The 5,582-nt window shown below is 38.7% G+C and overlaps 1 protein-coding gene across 2 annotated transcripts in view; it reads left to right on the top strand.

The window, feature by feature from the left end:
* Nucleotides 1-1,110: 1,110 nt before the first annotated feature.
* The window catches only part of AGBL5 (AGBL carboxypeptidase 5), a 25,683-nt gene continuing 21,211 nt past the window's right edge, over nt 1,111-5,582 (top strand). The window contains exon 1 of one of the 2 annotated variants that reach the window (XM_019641333.1): nt 1,111-1,199. The gene's annotated coding sequence lies outside the window, so the exon portion shown is untranslated. Of the gene's footprint in view, nt 1,200-1,365; nt 1,430-5,582 lie in introns of those variants that run through there. The other variant, XM_019641407.1, reaches the window with a different exon arrangement.

Here is a 5,582-nt window from a genome sequence, read left to right as displayed (position 1 = left end):
TGCTCGTTCATTCAGTTTTTTAGATTCCACATATAAGTGAGATCATATGGTATTTGTCTTTCTCCGACTGACTTATTTCACTTAACATAATAGTCTTTAGGTCCATCCATATTGCTGCAAATGGTACGATTTCCTTCTTTATAGCTGCGTAATACTCCATTGTATAAATGTACCACTTAATCCAGCTGTCTATCAATGGGCATTTAGGTTGTTTCCAAGTCTTGGCTATTGTAAATAGCGTGGCAATAAACATAGGAGTGCACATATTTTTTTGGATTAGCGTCTTGGGTTTCTCTGGATAGATACCCAGAGTGAAATTGCTGGGTCATACGGTAGTTCCATTTCCAGTTTTTTGAGATACCTCCATACTGATTTCCATAATGGCTGCACCAATCTGCAGTCCCACCAACAGTGCACCAGGGTTCTCTTTTCTCCACAGAATATTATTTAGCCATAAAAAGGAAGTACCGATATATGCTACAATTTGAGTCTCAAAAACATTATAAGTAAAGGAAATCAGACACCAAAGGTCACATATTTTGTAATTTATTTTACATGAAATCTCCAGAATGGGCAAATCTATAGAAACAGAAAGCAGATTAGTGGTTGCCAGGGGATGGGGGTGGGGAGTAATTGCTTAAAGGGCAGGGAATGTTCTAGGGTGATCTAAAAAAATAGTTTTGAAACCAGAGAGAGGTGGTAATTTGCACAATATTGTGAATGCACTAAATGCCACTGAGTTGTTCATATTTTAAAATTGTTAATTATATGTTCCGTGAATTTCGCCTCAAAAAAAAAAAAAAGCAACATAAATAAGTTCTGCTTCCAAGCCCCCCTTCCCCAGAGAGAGAGAGCGCTAAACACCGTGCCAAGAAAACCACCCCAAGCTATGCCCTGGGACACAATGATAGCATTTGCAGCAACTGAATGAAGTTACCCTCCTGCTCAGTGGGTGGGCGTAAATCCTGCTGTGCTCAATGACATCAGAGACCTCGGATTTAAAGCTCAGCCTGCGAGAACCCGTAAAACGTGAGAGCTGCCAGGGCCTTGAAACCGTCACCTGACCTGGATTTGTCCTGGGCAATTGTGACTTCAGGCAGCACAGGCAGTTGGCCAAAGAGCTGGAAATGGAGACCAGGTCTCCCCGCACACCCACCCGGCCAGACTACAAAGCAAGTCTTCACAGAATTGGGTTTTAGGTTGGTTTCTTTGTTTTTAAAACACTGGAAACGTCTGGTGGGCAAAGGATTGTAGACGGGCTTTGCAGGCCCCTGGAAAGAGGTGAAGGTGTGAGCCGGGTAAGGGCGGGGGCAGGGTGGGCGTGGCCCTGCTCTGGGTCCCTCACTTGGCGGGATCAGCCAGTCCCTCATCTCGGGGTTTCCGTGCGGCGGGACCCCACGCCGCCCTGCAAGCCTCGAGCAGCTGCGTGGTTCGTATCTTTCTTGCCCTAGTCAGGACGAATACATCCTGAAAAAACGTTGATTAATTGACTGAATGAATGTCCTTCACATCAGGAGAGCAGTAGGATTTTATTGGCGTCTCGAGAGTACCGAAGGGAAATGTGGAGCAAAAATGGCAAAAGCTATTTGTTTTTGCAAACGGGGCTTTCGCCTTTTGGAGCACGTGTGCATACCGGTCTCCCTTGGCAATGCTGCGCAGAAGCTCAGAGTTGCGGACGGGATCTCTAAGCGTCCGCANAAGAGACATCATCAAGGGTTTTTCACCAAAATCCCTTTTAATTTTTGACTTGAGACTATAGTAAGTCATAACTGCATGAGTTTTAGCTCTCGCCTCAAGTTTCTTTCTTGAATGTTTCAAAACAAGCAGTACCAGAGGTGCACTGCCCCCTCCAACTTCCACAGGCTGGTTTCTGTTTCCATCATGAGCACCTGAGATGACCAGCAGGGATGATGGCAAGCTACCACTTTGTGTTGGTACGTGTTGATCTGAGATACTCCCTCATTTTCCAATGGCAAGATCATAAAGTAGCAACCATAGGGAAATCTTGACATAATGTGAGGCCCTGAGAACTATAGCATCTCACATTTTTGTTCCCTTCCCTTGTTAGGAAATAACTGTGTTATCTAGGGAATTAAACAGCCCACATTGGGCAGACGCCTGCGATCCTAGTGGCACTTAGCCATGACCATTTTTCCCAGAAAAAAAAAAAACCCCCGCCTGGCGAAGAACCATGGACTAGAGCTGCTAGGCAGAACTAAGGGCCCCAAGATGTTTTATTCCCTCAATTCTTCACCAGAAACGGGTTCCATTTCCAATAGTGAATCCTTGGAACTGGCTTGTATTCAAGACAAGTGGAAGAAGGGATGGTGTGATCCTGGATTGGCAATAGCAAAGCACAAGTAAATTGACACTCCATTCTACAATGACGGAGTCCAGCCAAGGCTGCTGGGCTGATTTCAGCCCAGCAACTCAGAATGCCACTTAAAAGTGCTTCACTGGTTTCTAATGTGTGTGCTATGCCTCGTTGGGTTCATTTAATTTCTGATAATTATCCTGGAGTACATTTCTCTTCAACTTAGGTTAACTGAGGTCTCTACAGCCTGTCAAGAGCACTGACACCTGAGTTGGTTTTACTTGATATGTGCAATTGGTTGACCTAATATTGGAGTTGTCCAGAATTTTTGCTCTGTCAGTGGAGTAGTTCAACACTGCACTTGGCTGTCCATTAAAGCTAAACCAGACATCAAGATGTTTCATTTTTGCAGAATTGTCAATAAATAGGAATCCAACCAGTGAGGTGAACCAGTGCACTCTAGTAGAGTACATTCATACTGACAGGTGGGCAATGACTTGTTATTGAAGAATGGAAGTTAACTGACACCTCAGAGGGTCACATCTGGACATTGTAACTTTACTTTGCACACACAGCTGGAGTTGTACAGATAACATGCCATAAAACTAAAGGACAGTTTTAAGTATGGTTATCTCTTGCTAACTAGTTATTACCAGTTCTGTGTGGTCCTGCAAATTATATCACATGACTCAGTTGAAACACTTAAAGTATGTTTCCAGATTCCTCTGGTTACTTGAACCTAGTCTACAGCTGCAGCCTTAGAGCAGACCAGCTTGATGGGCCAGCCTGACATGGATAGATAACATTGCCAGGAAGATGTCGCTTGGCTCCCACATGCGGTATTGCAGGTCCATTCTCAAATGCCACCACCCTTTGGGTGGAGTGTTTCCCATGGAGACAGACATGCCTTCCCTGCCCTATTGCAGAATAACCTAGTTGTCAATTACACAGAAATTTCAATGGTTGGATGACCTCAGTATTTTAGCATGTCACCTCTCCTAAAGGAGTTTGCATTGAAGTAAACACTTAAAGTGATCCATCCTTTTTTACATACTCTTCATGGTTCTGCTCACAAAAGGGCTTGAGGGGACAAAGGACCTTGCTTTTTCCTATGTGTTATTCCATTTTTACTGGGTAGTTTCTTTGTCCCATATATGAGATATGAGAAGGAATTTGGGGACAGAGGGACCATTCAGGGTATGAGTGAATATTTATTGAATATTGACTATTCTGCCTATTAATAAAAACATTGAATTCAGACATTTTTGGATGTGTCTTAGTATAATTTTTTTACTGTGTTAGCACACTACTTATTAATTTTTAATAGACTAATTTTTGGAGCAGTTTCAGGTTCACATCAAAGTTGAACAAAAAGTACCCATTGCCCCTAACTCACAGCCTCTCCCTGTGTCAACATTGGTGAACCTGCACTGACACATCACTATCATCCAAAGTTAGTAGTTTACATTAATCATACTAGGATTTTAATCTTTTTAAATTTATTGATACTTTTTACCTATCGCATCAGCTATCCTGGAGAATGTTCCATGTGTGCTTAAGAAGAATGCATATTCTGCTACTGTTGGGTGAAATGTTCTGTGTATATGTGTATATCTGTTAGGTCAAATTGGTGTGTTGATCAAGGCTTCCATTTTCTTGTTGAGCTTATAAATATAGAGGGTGCCAAAAACATGTATACACATTTTAACAAAGGAAAAAAACTTTTAAAATTGTAATACTCAATATATACCAATAACAAAAGATGAATAAAAGTCATGTTCAGCTTCTGCAATTACAAGGGGAGCTCAAAGTGGTTACCATCAGCATAATTTTAATACAGTTTTTTTCCTTTCTTAAAATGTGTATACATTTTTTTTGGCACCCTCTGTATATCCTTAATGTTAAAGAACGCTACAAATCAATAAGAGTGTTAAGCACATGAATAAAATTATGGATGAAAGACATAATTCATAAAAGAAATGCAAATAAACAATAGACTTGAAAAGAAGTTCATTTCATTGGTTAAAAAAATGCAAATTTAAAGTAAGATACCATTTACTTTTGCCTATCATATTAACAAGGTGTTTGTTTTGTTTTGTTTTTTAAGTGATAATATACTCAGTGAATGGTATGATAGAAATTGGTATAATGTTTCTAGGAAGTAATTTGGTAATATTTATCAAAAGGCTTAAAAGTTTCATACTATTTTACCAAGTAATTCCACTCCTAAAAATATACCCTGGAGAATAGAGAAATAAACAGAAATATGGACAAAGATTTATGTACCAGAACTTTTATTGTAGCAGTATTAACAATGAAAATTTGGATGTAAACTGTGTCCAGCAATAAGATAAATATTTCAATAAACTGGTAAAACCAAAAGATGGGAAATTACTATTCAAATGATTTCAAAGAATCTTTAATAGTATAGAAAAATGCTTATAATTAATTGAGTTTAATTTATTGAGATATTGGCTATAATAAAAAATACAGAAAATAAGTGTTGGTAAGGATGTGGAGAAATTGGAACTCTCCTACATTGCTGGTCAGAATGTAAAATGGTTCAGCCACTGTGGAAAACAGTTTGGCATTTCCTCAAAGAGTTAAATATAATTACCATAAAACCCAGCAATTCCACTCCTAGGTATATACCAAGGGAAATGAAAACATATATCCACGCAGGAACTTGTACATGAATGTTTACAGCACCATAATTCATAAAAGCCAAAAGGTCAAAGGTGGAAATAGCCCAAATGTCCATCAAAACAGATGAACGGATAAACAAAGTCATATTTCTATATAACAATGTTATTATAATTTTTTTGTTTTAGCAATTTCACTATTTTTATTGAGCAGTGCAAGAATATAATTTAATATGCCAATCCTAGATTTTCTCATCTATGTGTTGGATTTATTATTATTATTATTATTATTATTATTATTATTATTAAGAGCACAATTTCTCTACATTTCTTTGCTGACGAGTGTTTTATTGAGAAGAAATGGCTTGAAAAGAAATGACCCCAATGTGTACACGGTTAGCAGTATATCCTCTAAGGGTTAAATAATTACGATAATACACTGAAGTTCTCCAAACAGGTGAGCATTCTCCTCTTTTAACTATTAATAAGCTGAAGATAGCCCTATGCATATTTAATATCCATAACCTCATACTGCCTTACAGAGTTAAAAATGGGTTATGTTAATATTCTTTTTTTATTGTGAAATAAACATTTTTAAAAATTTATTTCAGCTGTACAACACAGTG

The sequence above is a fragment of the Hipposideros armiger genome, unplaced genomic scaffold (genome assembly GCF_001890085.2).
Source record: "Hipposideros armiger isolate ML-2016 unplaced genomic scaffold, ASM189008v1 scaffold_0, whole genome shotgun sequence".
Lineage (NCBI taxonomy): Eukaryota > Metazoa > Chordata > Mammalia > Chiroptera > Hipposideridae > Hipposideros > Hipposideros armiger.
The sequence above is the reverse complement of the archived record's forward strand: the minus strand, read 5'-3'. Positions and strand labels throughout refer to the sequence as shown.